Source organism: Coregonus clupeaformis, chromosome 10 (genome assembly GCF_020615455.1).
Source record: "Coregonus clupeaformis isolate EN_2021a chromosome 10, ASM2061545v1, whole genome shotgun sequence".
In the NCBI taxonomy this organism is placed as follows: domain Eukaryota; kingdom Metazoa; phylum Chordata; class Actinopteri; order Salmoniformes; family Salmonidae; genus Coregonus; species Coregonus clupeaformis.
Genome location: NC_059201.1, coordinates 56,522,930 through 56,549,654, shown reverse-complemented (window position 1 = coordinate 56,549,654; position 26,725 = coordinate 56,522,930). Strand labels below are relative to the sequence as shown.

Sequence of the window (26,725 nt, the reverse complement as noted above, 5' to 3'; positions counted from 1 at the left end):
ACCTGACACAAGACTGAATCCAAACTTTACTCTGTCGATTTTATGTGCATTTTAAATTTACTGTACTTTTTCGCCTCATTTGTTGATAACGAAATCTGAAAATACTCTGGATACATTCAGTAACATGAAAAAAATTATCATGGAACATTTGGGGTAGGTGCAACATAAGACAAAAAGGGTTTGAGTGAGAGGACTAACTGGCTAACTGGTATCTCCAAGTGGCCACATACAGTTGAAGTCGGAAGTTTATATACACTTAGGTTGGAGTCATTAAAACTCGTTTTTCTACCACTCCACAAATTTCTTGTTAACAAGCTATAGTTTTGTCGGTTAGAACATCTACTTTGTGCATGACACAAGTAATCTTTCCAACAATTGTTTACAGACAGATTATTTAACTTATAATTCACTGTATCACAATTCCAGTGGGTCAGAAGTTTACATACACTAAGTTGACTGTGCCTTTAAACAGCTTGGAAAATTCCAGAATATGATGTCATGGCTTTAGAAGCTTCTGATAGGGTAATTGACATCATTTGAGTCAATTGGAGGTGTACCTGTGGATGTATTTCAAGGCCTACCTTCATACTCAGTGCCTCTTTGCTTGACATCATGGGAAAATCAAAAGAAATCAGCCAAGACCTCAGAAAAAAATGGTAGACCTCCACAAGTCTGGTTCATCCTTGGGAGCAATTTCCAAATGCCTGAAGGTACCACGTTCATCTGTACAAACAGTAGTACGCAAGTATAAACACCATGGGACCACGCAGCCGTCATACCGCTCAGGAAGGAGACGTGTTCTGTCTCCTAGAGATGAACATACTTTGGTGCGAAAAGTGCAAATCAATCCCAGAACAACAGCAAAGGACCTTGTGAAGATGCTGGAGGAAACCGGTACAAAAGTATCTATATACACAGTAAAACGAGTCCTATATCGACATAACCTGAAAGGTCGCTCAGCAAGGAAGAAGCCACTGCTCCAAAACCGCCATAAAAATGCCAGACTATGGTTTGCAACTGCACATGCACTGCACAGCACTTTTTGGAGAAATGTCCTCTGGTCTGATGAAACAAAAATAGAACTGTTTGGCCATAATGACCATCGTTATGTTTGGTGGAAAAAGGGGGTACTTGCAAGCCGAAGAACACCATCCCAACCGTGAAGCACTGGGGTGGCAGCATCATGCTGTGGGGGTGCTTTGCTACAGGAGGGACTGGTGCACTTCACAAAATAGATGGCATCATGAGGAAGGAAAATTATGTGGATATATTGAAGCAACATCTCAAGACATCAGTCAGGAAGTTAAAGCTTGGTCGCAAATGGGTCTCCCAAATAGACAATGACCCCAAGCATACTTCCAAAGTTGTGACAAAATGGTTTGAGGACAACAAAGTCAAGGTATTGGAGTGACCATCACAAAGCCCTGACCTCAATCCTATAGAAAATGTGTGGCCAGAACTGAAAAAGCGTGTGCGAGCAAGGAGGCCTACAATCCCGACTCAGTTACACCAGCTCTGTCAGGAGGAATGGGCCAAAATTCACCCCTTATTGTGGGAAGCTTGTGGAAGGCTACCTGAAATGTTTGACCCAAGTTAAACTATTTAAAGGCAACGCTACTAAATACTAATTGAGTGTATGTAAACTTCTGACCCCATTGGGAATGTGATGAAAGAAATAAAAGCTGAAATAAATCATTCTCTCTACTATTATTCTGACATTTCACATTCTTAAAATAAAGTGATCTTAACTGACCTAAGACAGGGAATTTTTACTAGGATTAAATGTCAGGAATTGTGAAAAACTGAGTTTAAATGTATTTGGCTAAGGTGTATGTAAACTTCCGACTTCAACTGTACCTCTCCAAAGTGTGCACAGTTCCTAAGTCATTTCAATTCACTTTTAGTCTTCAACTATAAGATGCTTTTTTTTTGAGTTAGCAAACGTGTAGTTGTCTTGTTTGGAGCACAGCCCTGCATCCCCGCCTTTACACAAATGTTACTGTTGTTTACGTAATCTAAATTATAAAATACGATCTTACAGTGTTAGGCTTTCACAAGGCAATTCAGAGAAGCAGATTGTAATTTTGGTACGCATAGAAAGGAGTCATGATTAGGGCTGTTACGGTGACCGTATTACCGCCACACCGGCAGTCGCAAGTCATGAAGGCAGTTAAATTCCAAGTGACCGTTTGTTTAGTCACGGTAATTAGGCTTCTCCAAGCTCTGATGCTGCTGACGGTCATTAGTAGCCTACCAAATTGCTAACTGCCTAGTACTTAGAACTCAATTGTCCCTCTAATCAATCTGACATCAATGCAAATGTAATCGAAAATCTAATCAAACACTTCATGAGAGCCCATGAGCTCATGTTGCGCAACATTTCTATAGGCTATGCAATTGCGTGAGAAAACAGAGTGATGGCCTCTATTAAAAAGAGGAGGATCCCATCAGCTTTCTATAGACTAGACCTACTATATTTATTTTTCAACTTTCCTAATATTAAGCACATTACTTCTCTTTACAACAGGAGTATAGCCTACCTGGCTGTCATGAAAATGAACCACGGGAAAAGCGTCCTCCATTTGCTATTTAAGTGCATAGATGACATGTATTTGTTCCCCGCTGCTCCTGTTTCGAGACAGGTGCATGATCATGGTCCATTCTAAATCAAAACAAATTTCACACATATTATTTAGTATATGTAAAGACGAGATTAAAACAAGAATAGTGTGATGGGTGACAATATTATCTTATCACTTGTGAATTATATATTATCACTTGTGAATGATGCCCAGCTGTTGCGCATGCTTTTTTTTGCGACTTTTTCCAAATCATAGTCTCACACCTCATGTAACCTAGCCCAAGCCTGTGGTGCGCGTCGTCAGTCCGGCACAGCTCGTGCCCGTTTCACCGGTGCCTGGTCAGGTACCGGTCAGCTGCTCCACACCGGAGCCTAAGCAATCCGCTCCACCGATGTCCAGTCCAGCTCCAGCCAGCGGGACCAGACCAGGGGCGCTACGGGGGGGTTGTTAGAGGGTGGTGGTCACGCCCGGAGCCGGATCCGCCTCAGAGGAGGAATGCCCACCCGGCCCCTCCCCTGTTCGGTTTATGTTGGCGCGGTCGCAGTCTGCGCCTTTGGGGGGTACTGTCACGCCCTGGCTCTAGGGACTCTTTTATGTTGAGCCAGGGTGTGTAGTGTCTATATTTTGTGTTCTATGTTCCGTGTAGGTTTGTGTTATTGACCGAGGACTTCACGTATCGTTTTGTTGTTTTTGTTGTATTTGAAAAGTACCTATTAAAGTATGTACTCATATCACGCTGCGCCTTGGTCCGTTGTGTATGACGACCGTGACATTCGCGCTGATAGCCTACTGCCGTGTGCGCATTGCTGCACTTATAATCTGAAGAAATAGCCTAATAGTTTATCAACATTTTGAGCTAAACGTTCTCATCTGTTGCATCAGGCTCATTGCTTAAAATAGTTTTTTTGATAATAGTGGTCGTATTAACTTGGGATCTATCGCATTCCACAACTGTCCAAGACTATGTTTGGAATATTTATTTCTCGCACAGAATAGGGCAACTTTTGTACTATGGGGGATAGTAGATTGACATAGGCTACTGCTTTTGCTGTTCGTTAGGCTTACTCATCTTGTTGGCTGACGAAAAGTAAATGTGGACAATTCTTCCAATATCTTCAATATGCGCCTCGGAATCTGATAAGGAGGCGTGCAGTTGCGTCCCAGATGTGTCTGTCTTCACTTGTAGCCTGTGACAAAGAACCAATCACCATGTGAGTGAGAGGTGCTTCGGCACGCAGCCGGGAGAAGGGAATTATAATTATTATATTCAGCCCAAGGGCACAACGGCCACTGGCCGCAAAAGGCATGGATTCTTTAGGGAGCATTATGGCCACACAAAGGGGAAGCAGCTGAGAAATTCGAGGCATTATCAAGTGCTTGTCAAATTGTGAATGAGAGACTGATGAAGTGTGTACAGCCTGCGCAAAAAAATAACTTTTTTCAAATCATCATTAGAGTCTCATCATGCCGCCTCAGAATGTATTAAAAATCAAAACATATAGCCCAACATTTGTATCACAAATAAAGTTACATAAATAACTCAAAATTAAGCATATACAGTGGGGAAAAAAAGTATTTAGTCAGCCACCAATTGTGCAAGTTCTCCCACTTAAAATGATGAGAAAGGCCTGTAATTTTCATCATAGGTACACGTCAACTATGACAGACCAAATGAGAAAAAATAATCCAGAAAATCACATTGTAGGATCTTAAATGAATTTATTTGCAAATTATGGTGGAAAATAAGTATTTGGTCAATAACAAAAGTTTCTCAATACTTTGTTATATACCCTTTGTTGGCAATGACACAGGTCAAACGTTTTCTGTAAGTCTTCACAAGGTTTTCACACACTGTTGCTGGTATTTTGGCCCATTCCTCCATGCAGATCTCCTCTAGAGCAGTGATGTTTTGGGGCTGTCGCTGGGCAACACGGACTTTCAACTCCCCTCCAAAGATTTTCTATGGGGTTGAGATCTGGAGACTGGCTAGGCCACTCCAGGACCTTGAAATGCTTCTTACGAAGCCACTCCTTCATTTCCCGGGCGGTGTGTTTGGGATCATTGTCATGCTGAAAGACCCAGCCACGTTTCATCTTCAATGCCCTTGCTGATGGAAGGAGGTTTTCACTCAAAATCTCACGATACATGGCCCCATTCATTCTTTCCTTTACACGGATCAGTCGTCCTGGTCCCTTTGCAGAAAAAACAGCCCCAAAGCATGATGTTTCCACCCCCATGCTTCACAGTAGGTATGGTGTTCTTTGGATGCAACTCACCATTCTTTGTCCTCCAAACACGACGAGTTGAGTTTTTACCAAAAAGTTATATTTTGGTTTCATCTGACCATATGACATTCTCCCAATCCTCTTCTGGATCATCCAAATGCACTCTAGCAAACTTCAGACGGGCCTGGACATGTACTGGCTTAAGCAGGGGGACACGTCTGGCACTGCAGGATTTGAGTCCCTGGCGGCGTAGTGTGTTACTGATGGTAGGCTTTTACTTTGGTCCCAGCTCTCTGCAGGTCATTCACTAGGTCCCCCCGTGTGGTTCTGGGATTTTTGCTCACCGTTCTTGTGATCATTTTGACCCCACGGGGTGAGATCTTGCGTGGAGCCCCAGATCGAGGGAGATTATCAGTGGTCTTGTATGTCTTCAATTTCCTAATAATTGCTCCCACTGTTGATTTATTCATTGATTTATTCAAACCAAGCTGCTTACCTATTGCAGATTCAGTCTTCCCAGCCTGGTGCAGGTCTACAATTTTGTTTCTGGTGTCCTTTGACAGCTCTTTGGTCTTGGCCATAGTGGAGTTTGGAGTGTGACTGTTTGAGGTTGTGGACAGGTGTCTTTTATACTGATAACAAGTTCAAACAGGTGCCATTAATACAGGTAACGAGTGGAGGACAGAGGAGCCTCTTAAAGAAGAAGTTACAGGTCTGTGAGAGCCAGAAATCTTGCTTGTTTGTAGGTGACCAAATACTTATTTTCCACCATAATTTGCAAATAAATTCATAAAAAATCCTACAATGTGATTTTCTGGATTTGTTTTTCTCAATTTGTCTGTCATAGTTGACGTGTACCTATGATGAAAATTACAGGCCTCTCTCATCTTTTTAAGTGGGAGAACTTGCACAATTGGTGGCTGACTAAATACTTTTTTTCCCCACTGTAGGAGTACCTGTTACTTTGTTAACCGCTCAACACAGAATAGTCACATGTGCGCACTCCCTCAAATCCTTTGGAGAAAATATATTTTCTATTTTATTCAGCTATGTTCAATTGTATTCTTCATACTATAAATAATGGCACGGAATTCAAAGCAAATCTTGTCTGCTAAATAAACTAGTGAAGCCCACAGCCATATGGCATAGCCAGATCAGAGCATAACATAAGGACAGCTCAGAGTATGCTATTCTGTTCTTCTTCTAGACTACATTTTCTTCATATCACGTTTCTTTAGACCTGTCTAAAATAAATAATGGATTTAGTGTGATGGTGTAGGCTATAATACATGGATTTATTTGACTTTTTAAATGTAGATCTTCCCAAGGTTTGCATCAGTGGCTTGTAGGATATGCGTGGAAGCCAGGAGATGCTAAATGTGTTTATGTTAATTAATGGTCAATTACCGTGAGACCGGCAGTTATTTGCTTGACAATCACAATCTATTTCATGACCGCCACAGCCCTAGTCATGAGTGCATTCAGATGCGTGGGCCGCGGCAAAGTTTCTTCACAATACAACAAACATAGGCACATTTTGTTCAGCACAACCCAGGGTATTACGCCATGGCATCTTGTAACTGTACATCAAACATACAGTAGTGATCATAAACATTGACACTATATATTACATGAGTTTTATGATATGGAAATGTGAAGTGCACATTTGGACTAATGGGTGTTTGGCTTGCTTGTTTCACATCAAAGCGGTATTTATTATAATCCACAACATCTCATCTTTCAAAATACATTGAATCCTGGTAATTTACAGTATTTCCGTTACTCAGACAGCAAACAATTTTAAAAAATTGCGCAATTATCGGGAGGGATGGGGGCAACTTCTTGTCGTGCGGGGTGCTGTTCAGAATGGCTGTATGTCAAAACCCATACAGCGCTGTGAAGCGGAGACCCAGAGCTCTGACGTCATGTATAGCATGTTACTGTACAGCCACTGCGTTCCAATTTAGGAGCTTCAGTGGCCAAATCTGCAATTTTCAACCCGTAATGCGGGTACGAGTGTAAAGGGCTACAAGTCTATTAAAAAACGTCAAATATCCTAACTCAAACGTTAACACTGCATGGGTTAACTGAGAGGTAGTCAGACAGCATTTTAAAGTATGAGCAGAAAGCAGGGGGGGAGTGTGCGGGTGGGTGGCAAGATTTGAAGAAATGGCCTGTGTGTCCCTGTAGGGCTGGCTCTTCCACAGCCCACTTCCCTCCACCTCTACCAGGAGCTTGATCAGTGTGCACGGCCCAGGGTTTACACATCCTCCATCACCATTACTACAGATGCCTTGACTCTAGCGCAATGTCGAAAGGTGACTGCAGTTTTTGTCTTCTTTACTTTCTGTCATTTCTTACATTCTGCTTAAGATGCCAAACGGACATCTTTTAGAGGTCCTACTACTAGTAGTAGGCATACTACTACAAATATTCACAGCAATGCTTTCGGTACGTGTATGGATCTGTAGAGAATATTGTCACGCAAGGTATAGCATCAAAAATGTTTAATATACCGTGATATGACATTTGGGCTATATTGCCCAAACCTACTACAAATGCTACTACTACTACACTAAATACTGTATTTTGAATGGGCCAACATTATGTGTTGATAGCAAACACTGTGTAATACCCCATAATATAAATTCACAATTGATTGAATCATCCTCCCTAGTCCACGGTTTATCACCTCGCCTGCAGTGCATGATGGTAGATTAAGACTGTGGCCCCACCTCTACTGTATACTTCAATCCATCAGTGTCTGCCTGCCTGCTCTGCTCACAGTGTGGCATACAGCTCCCCCCCATTTCGGTCAGTTTTACTGCCGTTTTGTGCCTAGTGAATGCGACCCAGCACTGTATCTCTGCATCTCTCCATGACCTTCTCCACCACTCCTTTACCCCTGACAAACACCTAGTCTTTATCATGACAAGCACCTAGTCTTTATCAAGTCCTCCCCAAAGTCAATACAGACACGTTGTTCTTTTGACATATTACTCTCGATTATTTTCTTTGCTCTGCATTTGTTTCTGCCAGTTTTCAGAGAGCGAATGCACGTGTATCTAAATTCTCCCACCTAACACACCACGAATGCCATTCTCCATCATTGTTTTCACCCCAAACAGCTTTTTTTCAGTTTCCAAATGTCGCTTTTTCCCGCCGGTCTCCCTGTTGTACAAATCTGGCTTGGGGACCATTTGCTCCAAAATGAATGGATGGGGGGAAGCAACAGTGAGCAACAAGCATTTGGCCGGCTACAGTCTGGTTAATCTGTTGAATGGGGAATAATGGGTGGAAATTATAGCGAATTATTGTATGTTATTGGTAGGGCAGGATTGTCATTGTCAGTGAAGGTGAAAGGACATTTGAAATATTGATATTTTGGGCTTCAGCCATGAACCCTTAACCCCCACCAGTGAATTTAGCTAAAGCCAGATGGATTGCAAATATATGTATTGTCTCACTCACACTCTCTCTCTCTCTTTCTCCTCTCCATAGTATCCCTTTCACTCTCTTGCGTTACCTCTAGTCTCTCTCTCTCTTACTCCCTCTCTCCCCTTGGTTTTGGTGCAATGCAGTGGCTCCACCACATTGGAGACAACAGCTTTGGCATGCTAGGTCTCTCTCTCTCTCTCTCTCTCTCTCTCTCTCTCTCTCTCTCTCTCTCTCTCTCTCTCTCTCTCTCTCTCTCTCTCTCTCTCTCTCTCTCTCTCTCTCTCTCTCTCTCTCTCTCTCTCTCACACACACACCCACCCCTCATTGAAAACCACAAACAATGAGCTGAGCTGTAACCTCCCGATTTACATATCAAAAAGCATGCACAAGATTTAAAAAGGGAATAAACTGGAATCCTTTGCCCTCATTCTGTTAGAAAGAGTTACATATTGCCATATGCATCACATAGCCGTATAGTTTGAAAAGCCCCACCTCTTTTTAAATGGTTCACGAGGCAACCACCTCTCCCATTTACATTTTAGTAATTTAGCAGACGCTCTTGTCTAGAGTGACTTACAGTTAGTGCATTCATCTTAAAGATAGCTCGGTGAGACGACCACATATCACAGTCGAAGTAAGTAAAAAAGAAATCTTCCACAAAGAAGTTATCAGCAAAGTTAGTGCTAGTAGGGATAAACAAGTGTTTCTTTTGGGGGGGGGGGGGGGACTGAGATGTCTTATTTTAGATACTCTTTGAAGAGTTAGGGTGTCAGATGTTTTCGGAATATGAGCAGGGACTCTGCTGTCCTAGCATCAATTGAAGCTGGTTCCACCATTGGGGTGCCAGGACAGAGAATATCTTTGACTGGGCTGAGTGGGAGCTGAACTCCTGTAGGGGTGGGACAGCCAAGAGACCAGAGACAGCAGTGTGCTTCATTCTATAGCCAGAGGACTCCTGATATCTCCAGGAGTGATAAGTATAATTTTTGTCTTTATCTGTTGTTGTCTAGTACAGTCTTTTTGCTAGCTAAGGCCATCTACTTTAAGTGCTGCCTGTCTTCCCAGTAGCCTACTTGGTGTGTGAAGTGCTGACTGCTCATAACTTGAAGATGATTGTTGCCCACATCAACCAGGACCAAGGGGCAGGGCAATTTGTGACTTATTTTAGTAATCAGTGGCTGTATTGGAGGGGGAGGCAATCAGCAATTAGTACAGGGAGGTGTGCTCTCCCCCTCTGCTAGGCAATTAGCAATTCGTGTTAGTTCTTCAGTCTGGTTTCTCAGCAGCAGCTGTAAGCGGCGGCGGTCATGTCAATGGAGGTCTCGTCGCCAAAACTAAGACCGTCGCCAAAACAAATACGGTTCTGCCAAGTTTTCTGCGTTCTTCGAGGAAGGAAAGAGAGGAAGGCTTCACACCATTCTTTCACTTGAGTATCTTACCTAGTTATTTTCTGATAATCTCATTTTGTTCTTTTGTAGCTTTGGCAACTGTGTGTGTGTTTTCTATACCTGTTTGCTCCTCTCCCTGTAGGATTTACAGACACTCCCCACCCCTTGGCTGCAACCCTTCTAATTTAGTGTACCCTGAGCATACAACCCATGTGGAATTCCAGGTCTCTGGCAGTGTTTGGAAGCCTATGCTGCCCTTCAGTCCCTTGTCTTTTTGGCCCTGACGGAGACATGGATCACCCCAGAGAACACTGCTACTCCAGCTGCTCTCTCTTCATCTGACTATGTTTTCTCTCGTAGTCCAAGAGCATCTGGTCATCTCGGTGGTGGCACAGGGCTACTCCTTTCTCCTAACTATTTTTTTCCTCTCTTACCTTTCCATCTCCTGATTTGAATTCCATGCTGTCACTTGTCCACTCAAGCTTAACATTGTTATCATCTATCGCCTACCAGGTGCCCTTGGAGTGCCTCAATGAGCTTGACACCTTGATAAGCTCATTTCCTGATGATGGCTCACCGCTCTTCATACTTGGCGACTTCAAGCTCCCGACGTCTGCTGTCGATTAATTTCTTTCCAGCTCTCTCTTTACCCTTCTTGCCTCTTTTGATCTCACCCTTTCCCAATCCCCTCCAACTCACATCTCAACTAGAGGCTGTTCGCCTACTAATCTCACTGCAACCCCCCTCCAGGTCTTTGATCACTACTTTGTTTCCTTTTCGGTCTCCCTTTCTTCCAACCCTAGCCACGCAGCCCCTACCCAGATGGTCATGCAACGTCGCAATCTTTGCTCTCTCTCTCCCACCACTCTCCCCTCTTCTATCCTATCATCTCTCCCTTCTGCTAAATCCTTCTCCCTCCTGTCTCCTGAATCTGCCTCTTCGACCCTACTCTCCTCCACTTCTGCATCCTATGACTCGCACTGTCCCCTTTCCTCCCGGCTTGGCCCTCCCTTCATGCTCCGTGGCTGAGTGACTCATTACGAGCTTACAGAACAGGGCTGCAGGCAGCTGAGCAAACATTGAGGAAAAGTAAACTTCCTTAGGACCTATCATCCTTTCACTCCCTCCTCTCTACCTTATCTTCCTCTGTATCTGCTGCTAAAGACACTTTCTATCACTCTAAATTGTAATCTTCTGTCTCTAACCCTAGGAAACTATTTTCCACCGTCTGCCCCCTCCTTAATCCTCCCTCCTCCCTCTCTGCAGATGACTTTGTCAACCACTTTGAAAAGAAGGTTGACGACATCTGCTACTCATTCACTCAGCCTATTGAGTCCACTGGTCCCACTCACACAGAACTACCCTACGCCTTGACATCTTTCTCCCCTCTCTCTCCAGATACAATCCTGCAACTAGTGAGGTCTGGTCGCCCGACAACCTGCCCGCTTGACCCCATCCCCTCCTCCATTCTCCAGACCATTTCTGGAGACCTTCTCCCATTCCTCACTTCCCTCATCAACACATCCCTGACCACTGGCTGCGTCCCCTCTGACTTCAAAATGGCTCGAGTCACTCTCCTCCTGAAGAAACCAACACTCTACTTATCTGACGTCAAAAACTATAGACCTGTATCCCTTTCTTTTCTTTCCAAACACTTGAGCGTGGTGTCCCTGATCAACTCTCTCGTTATCTCTCTCAGAACGATCTTCTTGACTCTAACCAGTCAAGCTTCAAGACGGGTCACTCAACCAAGACCGCTCTTCTCTGTGTCACAGAAGCTCTCCGCACTGCCAAAGCTGACTCTCTCTCCTCTGTTCTCATCCTCCTAGATCTATCTGCTGCTTTCGACACAGTAAACCATCAGATCCTCCTCTCCACCCCCTCAGGGCTGGGCGTCTCAGGCTCTGCACACTCTTGGATTGCATCCTATCTGGCAGGCCGCTCTTCATGTGGAGAGGATCTGTGTCTGCACCACGTACTCTCACTACTGGTTTCCCCCAGGCTCAGTTATAGGCCCTCTCCTCTTCCATCTATACACCAAATCACTCGGCTCCGCAGCCAACGGTCAGCTTTAGGTGGTGGGCCAACATCCAAGCTGAGATGTCTGCCAGGCATGCAGAGATGCGTGTCACCACCTGGGTGTCAGAAGGGAGAATGAGAAAAGTAGTGATAGGAGAAACCATGTGAGGATGTGACAGAGCCGAGTGAAAAGAGGAGAGGGCCTAGAACCGAGCCCTGGGGGACACCAGTAGTGAGAGCATGTGGTGCAGACACAGATCCTCTCCACCTAGTAGGAGCGACCTGCCAGGAAGGATGCTATCCAGGAGTGTGCCGAGCCTGTGACGCCCAGACCTGAGAGGGTGGTGAGGAGGATCTGATTGTTCATGGTGTCAAAGGCAGCAGATAGATCTAGGAGGATGAGAACAGAGGAGAGAGTCAACTTTGGCAGTGCGGAGAGACTCTTTGACACTGAGGACAGCTTCTCAGTTGAGTGACCCATCTTGAACCCTGACTAGTTAGAGATGGTCTAGAGGAGGGGATCGGGTCGAGCGGGCAGGTTGTTGGGTGGCCGGACATCAATAGTCGCAGGATATATTTTGGAGAGAGAGGGAAGAAAGAGTTAAGGCATAGGGTAGCTGTGAGTGGGACCAGTGGACTCAATAGGCTGAGTGAAAGAGGAGCGGATGTCGTCAACCTTCTTTTCAAAGTGGTTGACAAAGTTGTCCGGGGGGAGGATTAAGGAGGGAGGAGAAGGTGGCAAAGACTTTCCCAGAGTTGGAGGCAGTAGCTTGCAATTTAGAGTGATAGAAAGTGGCTTTAGCACCAGATACAGAGGAAGGGATGGTAGAGAGGAGGAGTGGAAGGATGATCGGTCGTCTGGAAATTTAGTTAACGCAGCCCTTTTCTGTGAGCATACCATTTGAGTATATAGACACTGTTTTAAAATAAATCTAAATTTTAAATGGGATATATTTGCATCATCCATAGAGTGCTAGGAAGGTGGTGACTGACATTGTCTTTTGCCATCAATCTCCCAGACCCGCAGGTGACTATTCTTGTCAACTGTTGATGCGTAGCCTGGATTTGTCATCACCTTTGTCAACACGTGTGTACACCCATGAATATTCTGCTAGTGAACAGTTATACAAACAGTTGTGTAGTTACAAACTTGAGCATATTGCTTGTTTCGTTTGCAAATTGAGTAGGCCTACACGTATGCATGTGATTTACATGCTGTAGTGACATTTATGGGAGAAATCGTGGCAAGGCCAAAGACGAGTGAATGTTCAAATTGTAGAGGAATGCAATTGCTGTCTCAAGGTCCCTTCCGGGGCCATGGACACAAAACCAGAGGTACCAAACCGAGGTCGATTGCACCAAACAGTTCAATTAAACCTAAGATCATTGACCATAGCTTTTCTTGCCCTAGTAATACCTAGAGCATGGCTCTCCAACCCTGTTCCTGGAGAGCTACTCTCCTATAGGTTTTCATTCCAACCCCAGTTGTAACTAACCTGATTCAGTTTATCAACCAGCTAATTATTAGAATCAGGTGTGCTAGATTAGGGTTGGAGTGTGAACCTTCAGGACGGTAGCTCTCCAGGAACAGGGATGGAGAGCCCTGACCTAAAGACGTACTTCTGAGCAGTTCTTCAAAAGTCCTGCTGCTGTAGCTTGGTTTCTTGAGGCATTTTCACACGCATCGCCTCCCACCCTATGTTGCTGTTGGATATGGCACGCCCAGCATGAATCCCACCCCATAATAATCCCAGCTATTTTCAGCCAACACTCCCACTCATCGAAATCCAAAGGCACAGCCTCCGATATTAGTATTCCACGCATGGCGTTACATAATGCCTTTGTCTTTCATGCTTGATCACTCGGGTAGGCACAAACATAGTTTATTCATGAAAGGAATGGCATAAGAGAGAGGGGTGGACGCCTTGTGCACACGATAGGGACTAGGCAGGGAGGCATGGAGACACGGAGGCCCACCCCTGTTGAGGTTTTTACAAAGCCATGCAAAAAGAAGAGTATGAATTCAGACACTTATGATCGGATCAAAATGGCCTATTTGCCGTACCAAATGTCCTTCAATCTAATGTTTGTCAGGACATTGGATAGTTTTGTTTCACTCATCCATCTCAAACTTCTGTGTCAAATTAGAACAAGTAATATGTTTTTGTCAAGTGCTCTACTTTCAGTTGTGCATGTTCTTTTCGGGGATGGGTACTTGTCCTGGCCGGCAGTGGTTTTAATTGAAATAGATTTTTTTTTCTCAGCCAAAGGAAACGGCTGTAATAGATAGGAGAGGTGGTCTGGCCCGTCTGCAATGTGCCAATCCCCTCCGCTCCTAATAGGTTCTGATGGCTGGAGTTAAATTGGGGAGTTAAATTGGAAACACTGGCTGTTTGCTCCTTGGTCTGTTGAGACAGATGCATGCACGCACGCACACACACACACAGAGAAGAAGTCAGTAACAAATACATTGTTGTGGAGGGGTAACGTCGCTTGGGTCTGTAATGATCTACAATGTTTGTTCAACGTTTTAATAGCATTCCTGTAACGTTAAAGCCTCTCAGTGCCCCAATACACTAGATACAGAGACAGCCTTATCATTCTCTTTACTCCCCCTATATTTATTTATTGCTTTAATTTCATTCACTTAGAATGCAAATTACATCATTTAGGCATCATTCTCTGATTTAATGGTGCTTACTTCTTCTCTCTCTCTCTTTGTCGGTCTCTTCCTCCTCTGTCTCTTTCGCTCTCACACATTCTTTTTGTGGTGCGACTATTCAGCCTCTCTGTAGGTGTGTGTCGGGGGGAAAAGAGTCGGAGGCACTGTCAGAGAGATAGAATGTGTGGGGCTTGTCCTTCGGTATCAGCCCAGATTGCCTGAGCACAATCGTCAGGCCCTGTTTTGTGTGCACCTCTAATTTAGTTGCGGCCAGACCAATTGAATGCCGGAGCTGCCTTCATTGAGTTTAAAAGTGTAGGTGAATGTGGTTATCACATTTCTGCCCGCGTTAAGATACACCTCTATATCAGGTGGTGTGAAAGGAAGGCTCGGAAAATCGTTGAAGACTATCCCCAAGCCATTATACTGCTAAATAGCTAACAAAATGGCTACACGGATTATCTGAGTTGACCTTAGTGTGTGTGTATATATATATATATATATATAATTTTTTTGCGCCGTCTCTATGCAAGATCACAGGACTCTACACACACACACACACTCCATTTGCTCACACATAACATGCACACACATTTATACTGACTCTACACACACGCACACATGCTCACGTACAATCATCATATACGCTGCTGCTACTCTGTTTATCATATATCCTGATGCCTAATCACCTTACCCCTATACATATCTACCTCTATCCCTCCAGTATCCCTGCATATTGTAAATATTGTATTGGAACTGACCCTGTATATAGCTAATTTACTTCTCGTGTTCTTCTTATTTCTATTTCTTGTGTGTTCTTGTTCTACCTTATTTTTAGTACTACATTCATATTGCATTGTTGGGTTTAGAGCTTGCAAGAAAGGCATTTCACTGTACTTGTGCACGTGACATTAAAACTGGAAACCTCCACACGGCACAGCACAGCACTACACCCCCGGGGTAGGTCTGAATCAAGCGCATCCAAATTATTTGAAAGAAAGCAATACTGTTATGTCCCAGGTCTGCTGAAATTTCTCCTGTATCCCTACATTTACAGTAGCTGAATTCCCTCTTTGGCACTGATTAAAGTGTGGGAGAGGCGGATAATGATTCATCAGCAATCAACATCTTGCAAAAAGCAGTCCGTGTCTCATAGGGCACAAGTGCTTCACCTAGACTGCACTTCACCTAGCCTCCCGTGTGTGGGATTTCATGGAAAGCCTCACATATGCTGTACCTCAGAATATAACATTGTATTCTTTGTGTCTAAGTGTGAATCAAATGGCGAACCGAACAGTACTAAAAGCAAAGAAGATATAAAGAATATTACAGACTATTTTAGTATCCATGAGATTTTGAAAATGCAAAGTGTCAATGGAAAATCAAATGACACAAATACTGTCTTCTATTTCATAATGTCGGGGTGCTTCATATAGTCCTAGTTCTTGCATAACAGAAGCATAGCAATACCATTTTACCCTGATGCAAGCTTCCTGTCAACAACTGAAATTGCTGGCTGTATTCATCTCTCCATCAAGCAAATAAATACATTAATGAGCGGAGGAATAATTAGTGAGGCTATTAAGCATACACTAATTAGCATACTGGAAACTTGCTGAAGGTGCATCTCCCCGACTCGGACACTAGTCTCGCACCCTTTAGATAATTTCAGCTACTTTTCCCCTGTGGAAGCTTATTAATAATAAGCTTAATCACTCGCTATACATTGATTTGGAATTCCCCAATGACACATGCATGCTATGATGGTCATGCTTTTAATCCTGTTGGGTAAATATGATTAACTGTGAAAGCAGATTAAGACAACACTGTGTTAACTTTGACAGATGTCCCAAATGGCCTCAGTAATCTAAGGGAGTGGTATTCAACATCTGTCCACTATTATGGTTTTTCATACGTGTGGGCTAGGGCGCTATTCAATCACAGCCTGTATCGGGAAGTTTCTCAGTCCAATCAAAACAACTTTATTTTTCGGCTGCAAGCATGTCAAATTTTATGAAATGTTATTTGTCACATGCTTCGTAAACAACAGGTGTAGACTAACAGTGAAATCCTTACTTAAGGGCCCCTACCAACAATGCAGAGAGAAAAATAGAAGAAGAATACAACGATAAAAACACAAGGAATTAATACACATCAAATAACGATAACTTAGCTATATACAGGTACACAGGGTACCAGTACCAAGTCGATGTGCAGGGATACGAAAGTATTCAGACCCCTTGACTTTTTCCACATTTTGTTACGTTACAGCCTTATTCTAAAATGGATTAAAAAAATATATCTTATCAATCTACACACAATACCCCATAATGACAAAGCGAAAGCAGTTTTTTAGTTATTTTTGTAAATCTATTTAAAAAGAAACAGATACCTAAAACACAGAAATACCTTATTTACATAAGTATTCAGACCCTTTGCTATGAGACTCGAAATTGAGCTCAGGTGCATCCTGTTTCCATTGATCATCCTTGAGATGTTTCTACAACTTGGAGTCCACCTGTGGTAAATTCAATTAATTGGACATGATTTGGAAAGGCACACACCTGTCTATATAAGGCCCCACAGTTGACAGTGCATGTCAGAGCAAAAACCAAGCCATGAGGTCGAAGGAATTGTCTGTAGAGCTCCAAGACAGGATTGTGTTGAGGCACAGATCTGGGGAAGGGTACCAACATTTTTTTGCAGCATTGAAGGTCCCCAAGAACACAGTGGTCACTCTGAAAGAGCTCCAGAGTTCCTCTGTGGAGATGGGAGAACCTTCCAGAAGGACAACCATCTCTGCAGCACTCCACCAATCAGGCCTTAATGGTAGAGTGGCCAGACGGAAGCCACTCCTCAGTAAAAAGGCACATAACAGCCCGCTTGGAGTTTGCCAAAAGGCACCTAAAGACTCTCAGACCATGAGAAACAACATTCTCTGGTCTGAGGAAACCAAGATTGAACTCTTTGTCCTGAATGCCAAGCGTCACGTCTGGAGGCAACCTGGCACCATCCCTACGGTGAAGCATGGTGATGGCAGCATCATGCCGTGTGGATGTTTTTCAACGGCAGAGACTGGGAGACTTGTCAGGATCGAGGCAAAGATGAACGGAGCAATGTACAGCGAGATCCTTCATGAAAACCTGCTCCAGAGCGCTCAGGACCTCAGACTGGGGCAAAGTTTCACCTTCCAACAGGACAACAACCCTAAGCACACAGCCAATACAACGCAGGAGTGGCTTTGGGACAAGTCTCTGAACGTCCTTGAGTGGCCCAGCCAGAGCCTGGACTTGAACCCGATCTAGCATCTCTGGAGAGACCTGAAAATAGCTGTGCAGCGATGCTCCCCATCCAACCTGACAGAGCTTGAGAGGATCTGCAGAGAAGAATGGGAGAAACTCCCTAAATACAGGTGTGCCAAGCTTCTAGTGTCATACCCAAGAAGACTCCAGGCTGTAATCGCTGCCAAAGGTGCTTCAACAAAGCACAGAGTAAATAGTCTGAATACTCATTTAAATGTAATATTTCAGTTTTTTATAAATTAGCAAAAATGTATAAAAACCTGTTTTTGCTTTGTCATTATGGGGTATTGTGTGTAGATTTTTAGAATAAGGCTGTAACCTAACAATATGTGGAAGAAGTCAAGGCGTCTGAATACTTTCAGTCTGCGCTAGCAAAAAACGTCCTGTAGCTTAGCATCCCCTTCGATGGACCACTTCCGTATTGAGGGCGTCATTGGTATTTCCTGTTTGTTTTTGCTTGTAAGCAGTAATCAGGAGGATGGAGTTATGGTCAGATATGCCAAAGGGAGGGCGAGGGAGAGCCTTGTATGCGTTGTGCATTTTGGATGTGCATTTTCTTGTTTTCTTATGGCCCTATACAGCTCGTTGAGTGCGGTCTTAGTGCCAGCATCAGTTTGTGGTGGTAAATAGACAGCTACAAAAAATATTGATAACTCTTGGTAAATAGTATGTTCTGCAGCTTATGAGGTATTTTAACTCAGCCGAGCAAAATCTAGAGACTTCCTTAACATTAGAGATTGCGCACCAGCTGCTGTTAACAAACAGACACACCCCTCCCCCTCTAGCTTTACCCGAAGCTGCCGTCCTGTCTAGATGATGCATGGAGAATCATGCATTAGGACTTGTGTAATCCATAAGAATATTTGTAGTATATGTGAAACTATTGGATATCACTCTTTCCCATGGGAAACGCTGGGCACATTTTGTTTTTGTTTTACCTTTAATTTAAAGCTGCAATATGTAATGCTCAATGTTCAAAAGCTCCAATAACTCGCTAGAGGTCAACTCGCTAGTGATGCAACAGTAACACTAGTGCGCCCCTAGCCTGCCTGAGAACCACTGTATACACTGGTATTCATTTTCCCAGTCGGGTCCGATTTTCCCGCCAGATTTTGTGGCACGCACAATGAGTGATGTGTTTTCCGTCAGTGAGGAGGCGGTTTGATAGCTAGCTAGCTGAGCACATGGCCAACACTTAGCGGAAATAGCTAGCTTACAGACATGGCAGATGTGAGGGGCAAATTACCTTACCCAGCAGCAACTACTCCATCTAAGCAAAAGAAACAGAGAAATTTGGAAAGCAGACAGACAAAAAGGGAAAGCGATAGAGCCCGGGCCAAGACGAGAGTAAACCTCGGATTTGTATTCACACAGTGGAGAACTAAGGGAGTTGAAGGGATTCAAAACCGTCCCAGAATTTGCATTTTTTCTGCTGAAAAGGTAAGACATAGCTATCTAGATAATATATCTTGCTAGATATAAAGTGAAATGTTGCTGTTTAGTTGTAAATATGTATGCCAGTAATATTTTGGATTACTTGTTTTGTTTTCTAACCACGCGTCCAGTAGTTCATATTAGCTAGCTAGCTAATGTTAGCTAGTAGCTTGTTAGCAGACTGCGACATTGCTTTGTTTCATTTAAATATAAAATGTTGCTTCACTAGATAGTCGTAACTAGCTACCTTATGTGTATAACGTTACTTGATCTTGTGTTACATTTATGATGTCTGTGGTCTGAAAACCAACCGCTGATATTGGCTAGCTAGCTAGCTACTTCATTTCACACAAGTGTACTGGCAAGGAATAGTCAAAGCCCAGTTCAGATACATAAGATCAGACACGACGCAACGGTTTGTTTGATCTGAACGCTATAGTTTTAGAGCGTCTCATGTCGTTGGCTGGAGTATTCAACATGTCAACTTTAGCCGAAGTCTTGCGAGGAGACGGATCCATTTACCCATTCAAAGAACAGTGCGCTAACATTCTGTGTTCTGCTAAGCAGCTAGCTAGCTATTTTGCTATACATAGCTAGCCTGGCTTGCTGACATTTCTGACAATTCAAAAACTGTACCCTGTTTCTGGTGCATGTATTTCCTGACACTCGTTTGCTACAACAAGTGGCAACTTTGTTTCAACTGTTACCATGGAAACATTCTCAACTGCACATCTCATGTTCTTGATCTGAATGCCCTGTCTTTAGTCAGCTGTTGTACAACACATTCTAAAACTAGCTAGTTTTGTCTCTGATGTAGGTCAGGGATGGTCAACTCCAATCATCGGGGGCTTGATTGGTGACACACTTTTGCCCCAGCCCCAGCTAATACGACTCAAATAATCAATTAATAATCTTCAGTTTAGAATGCAATGAGTTTAATCAGGTGTGATAGGTAATTCTATAGACAAAATACTCACCAATATTATTCTATCTTTCAGCTAAAGGAGACTCTACAATAACAAGTCTCGAAGGTGAAGTGTCTACCCATTGAAAACTGCAAAGGACTACACCGACAACCCAGAACATCAGAGAGCAGTGTTGAGAAGACTGGGCTCTCAATTGGGACTACCAAGGAGAATGATCCTGAGATCAGATGAACCAAGACTCTCTGAAGTGCCACCACAAACAACGGCTGAGCTGCTACAACTTCGAGGAGACGTCGCAATGCAACACAGCCGTAAGCACACCTCTGAGCTGGGAAGGACCGACGCTTTCCCTGTTGTGGTGGTTCCTGGGAAGTGTGAAAACCTACAGGATACTCAGAATTGTTGTTAAGAGGTGGGCCTACAACCACATAAATAAGGGACGTTTGTGTGGGCAGCAATACATTTGTGTGAGAAACAATACTTGTGCATTTTTTATCTAGCATATAGTCATCATTATTGTACTTTTGGAATGGTTTTAGAATGATTTACTGTTTTTTTCCTCCTGGATATCTAGGTTCTTGACCGTTTACACTTGAAATTAGCAGACCTACAGGTAGGTAGATATCCAGAAAAAAATATGGACTACCATGGTGTAAATACAGTACAGAACTAGTCAGTCCGATTACACAGATTAGGTCAAAAGGTTTTATTAGGGAGATAAACAAGAATACATGGTAGTTTCTGTAACCTTCCTGAAAATAACAAAAGCACAATGTAAGGGAAACATTCTGATAAAGTACCGAACTGATATCAACCAGACCAAGGAAAAATTCACAAAAAATGACTTGCAAAGATATCACCAAATGGAGTGTTTTTCCTAATTGGGATCCAAATGAAGAATAAAGTACAGTGTAGTCGTGGAAGGTCTTAACTTGTTTTGTAAACATACTTGGTAATAAATAAATTGAAAATTGCAGTGGTGAAATGGCAGCAGTTGTGTGTGGTAAGGTGCAGGAGTCTCCCTGCAATTCATGCAGGTGCACCAGTGAGATTGTCCGGAGACCCTGGGATAGCTCTACGGTACTCTATGATGTCAAAAATCCCTCCAGGTAGATGGGAAGCACCTCTCGCCTTCCTTCAAAGGACAGCTCTTGCAATTTAGCCTGTAATTATGAGAATAAAAGCAACATGAAATTACAGAATGTAGCCAAATGTTGTGTGTTATGATTATAATGTTGTGAAATGGGTAAACAGTACCACAGGTGAAAGGTTTTTTACTAACCTTCATCTTGGCCAGCCTTTCTTCTTGCAGTCGGTCATCCCTTTCAAGGTCTTCCTTTCCAATTCTTTCTGCAGCCCTGCCTGTGCCTCTGGACGGTCTGTGGCTCTTCAAAACTGGAATCGTACACAATACTTATTAGGATTGTATTGTAATGTTCACTACATGGTATTTTATGTATAACCAATAAGGGTTTTCATGCAGAAGAGTTGAGTATAACACTTCTACAATCCATACACAACATCTTCAGTCATAGCAGAAGGACAACCATTTCTGCAGCACTCTACCAATCAGGCCTTTATGGTAGAGTGGTCAGATGGATGCCACTCCTCAGTGAAAGACTCCTGAGTGGTGCAGTGGTCTAAGGCACTGCATCGCAGTGCTAACTGTGCCACTAGAGATCCTGGTTCGAATCCAGGCTCTGTCGCAGCCGGCCGCGACCGGGAGACTAATGGGCGGCGCACAATTGGTCCAGGGTAGGGGAGGGAATGGCCGGCAGGGATGTAGCTCAGTTGATAGAGCATGGCGTTTGCAACGCCAGGGTTGTGGGTTCGATTCCCACGGGGGGCCAGTATAAAAAAAATATATATATGTATTCACTAACTGTAAGTCGCTCTGGATAAGAGCGTCTACTAAATGACTAAAATGTAAATGTATAGCTCCTGAGAAACAAGGGGCCATCCCAGTACTGTTATTAGCTAGCTAGTATAGCTAGGAGTCAGAAGGGCAAAGGATTGAATGCATGCCAAAGCCAAGGTTATTTTCCATGTATGCAGAGCTATGATAGTCAAAATTACACTTCTACAATCAATACACATCTTCATAGCCATAGCTCTCGACAATCAAGGGGCCATTCCAGTAATGTTATTAGCTAGCTAGTATAGGAGTCAGAGAAGGGCAAAGGACTTGCCAAAGCCAAGGTTATTTTCCATGAATGCAGAGCTTTGATAGTCAAAATTCCTTATTTTACACTGCTTTTTTTACGCAAGTGTGATAACCAATGTACTAAAGCGATCGTCATATTGCTATATTGTACCAGGCAGGGAAATTCACAGTAGCTATTATCAACCATGTAGCTAGCTAAGTCAGATAGCTAGCTAACTTGACATTGCCAACCTTAGCTACCTTTCTGGCTCACAACGTGAATATTATAACATGTATAAACATTTTAGTACCTGTTCTGAAGACATTGTTGCTCAAATGGAATCGAGTTATCTTCAATCCACAGTCTCAAATTTCCCAAGTCTGTTGGTTTGTCACTAGTTACCACAGCCACAATGTCTCAGAGTGGCGACAACCAATGAGAGCTGGGGTTTCTGGGATATCGTGTTCAAATCTAAAAAGAAATACTGCATTCTTGCCAGAGGGATCTCCAAAAACACCTGTACACACATAGTTACACAGTGCATGTTTAACATTTTGCCTCAACTGGATTTTCATCGAACTGAGCACCCAGTTTACCCAACGGGTTAAGCCGCACCTTCAGCATTATCAACGGTTGGCGTAAGCAAGTTGTTTTTTAAAGTTTGATGAAAGACTCACACTGTACTTGTGTCAGAGGCGGTGTGTGATGCTAAACAAGTCGTGTTCTCTGATTCTGACTCAGGTGTTCCTCTCTCGGCGCAGACCTGAGACAGGGCCCGAAGCGGTTGATTGATGTTTGTGCTGACGGGATCAGACCATAGAGGGCAGTGAAGACAAGTGCTGTGTTCTCCCAGCAACCACCTCTTCATGATTAGATTAGTGCCTCAGAAAAAAACAAAAACAAATTGAGAGTCAGAGAAGATGAGAATGTTGTGGGATGTGAAAGTGAATGAGGCAAAAGGTATGTCTAACAATGTAACTGGTTTAAACAGGTTTTAGTGACCAATAACTCCACATAATAAAACATTTATATTGAATTTATCATTAGCTAAGCCTTTTTGTGTGGCCTCTTCTAAAGTGTGGGCTATTTATACTGTATAAATACTTTTTAAATGTTTTTTGAGTGACCAGTGTAATTTCTCACAAAAAGATGGACATGCCATTGGTACACAATACAGATTATATTTAAACATATTTAACATTTTATTCCAAAACAGTCACACTGTTGTAATAGTGAGATGTGTAACTTCTATGCTGAGTAAAATAATGCTTTTCTTCCGGAAATGCTAACATTATTGTTTCTTGGTATTGACTTTTGTACTAAAACCAATGTGTGGATTGCAGTCACTCCTTAAAGCAGTCCATAGACTGCTTACGAGGTAAGGAAACAAAAATCTGAATACATAATTTCGCTGAACTATCCCATTACTTTAAAGAGATACTACCTTCAAAGGCCCATTTAAATATGCCGCCAAACAAAGCCATGTGTGAAAACCCACTGGGCACAGACGTCAATTCAACATCTTCCACGTTGGTTCAACATAATTTCATTGATGTGGAAACAACGTTGATTCAACCATTGTGTGCCCAGTGGGAATGGTCTGCGGTTAAAAGACTGGGAGCATTTAAAGGTTATACATGTATGATTTCTACCTGCAAATCATACATGTAACATTTCTATCTCAATCATATATCAGCAGTAATGAAGGAATACAAATCCACTAGAGAAAAACTGGCCCTGTTTTATGATTAGTTTGCGTTCGGGAGGTTGACAACATTAGCAAAACATTCACATTACAACTCTTCCTCACGCCAGTTTTACTACAGTTTTATTTTTCCTTAAATATGTCATGTGCTTATTATTTTACCACTGATATGTTCTAGGCTATTTTCATACCTTAAGGATCATCAGTTACTGCTGAAATCATATTTTTGTGAGAAATTACACTGGCCACTCAACATTTATAAAGTATTTATGAAGTATAAATAGCCCACACTTTAAATGAGGCCATGCAAAAAGACTTAACTAATTAGTAAATGGTTTATAAGGACCTATAATAAAGATATTATGAATGGAGTAATGATTAACACATGATGAATAAACTATTACTAATCCATTATAAATGCTTTATTACGTGGAGTTATGATAAAGTGCTACCTCTGCGCTTACTTTAGGGTTAAATTATGAAACTGAAAAAAACAGAGTATTAGTGTATGAGAGGATGCTCTAAAGAGGTCATAAACAATTATTGTCCTTTAGTACTAAAACGAACACAATGCACCAAAATGAAGGTGAATTACAACATTAGCGTCCCCCTTCACTGTAAGTGCTACTTCAATCTGTGAATAGCATGATGGAAATGTCCAATGCATCATGATTATTATTGTATTGTGGGAAAATGTATGTATTCAGCTTGTATTATACTGTATTATCATTGACTGCCAGCTGTAGGCCTACACAGCATAAAAGCATCTTATGGTGGTATACATTATGTTTTAGAATTTTTACCAATAGACTTTCATCAAATAAAGGTAGAGACTTGCTACAAAAAACGTTATTACAACACACATTTAATGATAATGTTTAATTTTAAACTGGTGTAACCAGGAATGTGTTTAAAATGATATAGTAACGATGGATGCTCAAATAACGCAATGCCGCAAAGTGCTCACTAATCACAAACGAATATTCATAATCTTCTAACTCATGATACACTACATGACCAAAAGACACCTGCTCGTCGAACATGTCATTCCAAAATCATGGGCATTAATATGGAGTTGGTCCCCCCTTTGCTGCTATAACAGCCTCTACTCTTCTGGGAAGGCTTTCCACTAGATGTTGGAACATTGCTGCGGGGACTTGCTTCCATTCAGCCACAAGAGCATTAGTGAGGTCGGGCACTGATGTTGGGTAATTAGGCCTGGCTCGCAGTCTGCGTTGCAATTCATCCTAAAGGTGTTCGATGGGGTTGAGGTCAGGGCTCTGTGCAGGCCAGTCAAGTTCTTCCACACCGATCTTGACAAACCATTTCTGTATGGACCTCGCTTTGTGCACGGGGGCATTGTCATGCTGAAACAGGAAAGAGCCTTCCCCAAACTGTTGCCACAAATTGGAAGCACAGAATCGTCTAGAAAGTCAGTGTATGCTGTAGCGTTAAGATTTCCTTTCGCTGGAACTAAGGGGCTTAGCCCAAACCATGAAAAACAGCCCCAGACCATTATTCCGCCTCCACCAAACTTTACAGTTGGCACTATGCATTGGGGCAGGTAGCATTCTCCTGGCTTCCGGCAAACCAAGATTTGTCCGTGGGACTGCCTGATGGTGAAGCGTGATTCATCACTCCAGAGAATGCGTTTCCACTGCTCCAGCCGACGCTTGGCATTGCTCATGGTGATCTTGGGCTTCTGTGCGGCTGCTCGGCCATGGAAACAGACGATTTTTACACGCTTCAGCACTCGGCGGTCCCATTCTGTGAGCTGGTGTGGCATACCACTTGTTGCTCCTAGACTTTTCCACCTCACAATAACAGCACTTACAGTTGACCGGGGCAGCTCTAGCAGGGTAGAACTTTGATGAACTGACTTGTTGGATAGGTGGCATCCTATGACGGTGCCACGTTGAAAGTCACTGAGCTCTTCAGTAAGGCCATTTTACTGCCAATGTTTGTCTATCGAGATTGCATGGCTGTGTGCTCGATTTTATACACCTGTCAGCAAAGGGTGTGGCTGAAATAGCCGAATCCATTAATCTGAAGTGGTGTCCACGTACTTTTGTGGACATTTTTGTATATGGTGGTTTGCTAGAGTCTAGACTACCTGTGTTCAGTGCTTAATTTGTAATCGGCAGGTGCCGGAACAAAAAGTGAGCACGAGAGGTGGGTGACCTGCCTGGGGGAGCTCTGAGAGAGCCTACTGGAATGCATGAAAAAAATGCACATTTATAATAAAGCATTGCATGCATATCACCGCATTTACGTAGTGGCATAGAGCAGTAGAGTAGAGGCACCTATAATGGTTGCATACATCAGGAAAATGTTTAGTAGCATAGGGAAAAATGTGGCCTTTAATTTTTTTGACCCCCTTTTTGATTTTGTCTCATCGCTGCAACAGGCTCGGGAGGCGATGGTCGAGTCATGCATCCTCCGAAACATGACCCGGCAAACCGCGCCTCTTAACACCCGCCCACTTAACCCGGAAGCCAGCCGTACCAATGTGTCGGAGGAAACACTGTTCAATTGACGACCGAGGTCAGCCTGCAGGAGCCCGGCCCGCCACAAGGAGTCGCTAGAGCGCGATGAGCCAAGTAAAGCCCCCCCGGCCAAACCCTCCCCTAACCCGGATGACACTTGGCCAATTGTGCGCCGCCCTATGGGACTCCCGATCACGGCCGGTTGTGATACAGCCCGGGATCGATCCCGGGTCTGTAGTGACGCTTCTAGCACTGCGATGTAGTGCCTTAGACCGCTGCGCCATTCGGGAGGCCCAAATTTGACCTTTTTTAAAAGCATTTCATGCAATTCTACATCATTTTACTTTATAGATATATAGATTTTAGCATAATCTTTTTTAATACTGCACAAATGATCGAAATGACAGACTACTT

At 43.2% G+C, this 26,725-nt stretch overlaps 1 protein-coding gene and 1 long non-coding RNA gene across 2 annotated transcripts in view; one reads left to right on the top strand and one right to left on the bottom strand.

Annotated features, from left to right (window-relative positions):
* The window catches only part of LOC121574663 (solute carrier family 12 member 5-like), a 292,183-nt gene that overhangs the window by 41,037 nt on the left and 224,421 nt on the right, over positions 1-26,725 (top strand). The window lies entirely within an intron of this gene.
* On the bottom strand, positions 20,050-22,580 carry LOC121575590. Its single transcript, XR_006002365.1, has 3 exons — positions 22,431-22,580; positions 21,259-21,371; positions 20,050-21,139 (listed from the first exon to the last, which is right to left on the bottom strand). It is a non-coding gene; the product is annotated as an uncharacterized LOC121575590 (long non-coding RNA).